General features: G+C 40.0%; 1 non-coding gene across 1 annotated transcript; it reads right to left on the minus strand.

Annotated features, from left to right (window-relative positions):
- Positions 1-712: 712 nt before the first annotated feature.
- On the minus strand, positions 713-785 carry TRNAK-CUU (transfer RNA lysine (anticodon CUU)). The gene has a single exon. It is a non-coding gene; the product is annotated as a tRNA-Lys (tRNA).

Here is a 785-nt window from a genome sequence, read left to right on the forward strand (position 1 = left end):
TTGTTTTATTATTATGAAATTTTAATTATTATTGTACAATTATTATATTATTTCTGTTATTTAAATTTCTGGCGACGACCTGGGAACAATTATGAATGAACCCCCCCCCCCCCGAAAATTTTTCCTGCCTACGGCCATGATCGTGTGTATATCTTTAAAAGAAATGATGCCGATGATAATAATAATAATGGACCTAATTCATGAACACAGATTTAGTTACCAAGAGCATTCCACACGTATATTTTTTCCCGTATTATTAATGAAAGTAACGATAACAGGACGAGGTCGACTATCTAGAATGTTCGTTAATATCTTCACCACCACTGTACCAAATATCATAGCAATTGTCACATTCATAGAAATGCTTCATGTAAAAGAATCAGACGTTGCAGCGAAAACTCCATTTACTTCCCTTATAAGCAGACGAATACCATGCAGCGAGACCGACACCACGGCCTCTAGCGGCATCATATTCGAGCGGAACCCGCCAGAGAGCCCAGAACACCGCCGTTTTCCACACTACGTATTCAAACTATGGGATTGCACTTTCCCTTCGAGACCGAGATAGATTTGAACACTGTTATAAGTGGTATGGATTAATGACTCGAACAAACAGAGACTTAATATTCTGGAATGATCTGTGTTTCAACAAAGCTTTCAAAATGCATTAGTTGAGCCTCTCTAGCTGTTATAGTGTCGAAAAATAAAAAGTCGCCCAACGTGGGGCTCGAACCCACGACCCTGAGATTAAGAGTCTCATGCTCTACCGACTGAGCTAGCCGGGC

Source organism: Lepisma saccharinum, chromosome 1, assembly GCF_977018435.1.
Source record: "Lepisma saccharinum chromosome 1, izLepSacc3.1, whole genome shotgun sequence".
In the NCBI taxonomy this organism is placed as follows: domain Eukaryota; kingdom Metazoa; phylum Arthropoda; class Insecta; order Zygentoma; family Lepismatidae; genus Lepisma; species Lepisma saccharinum.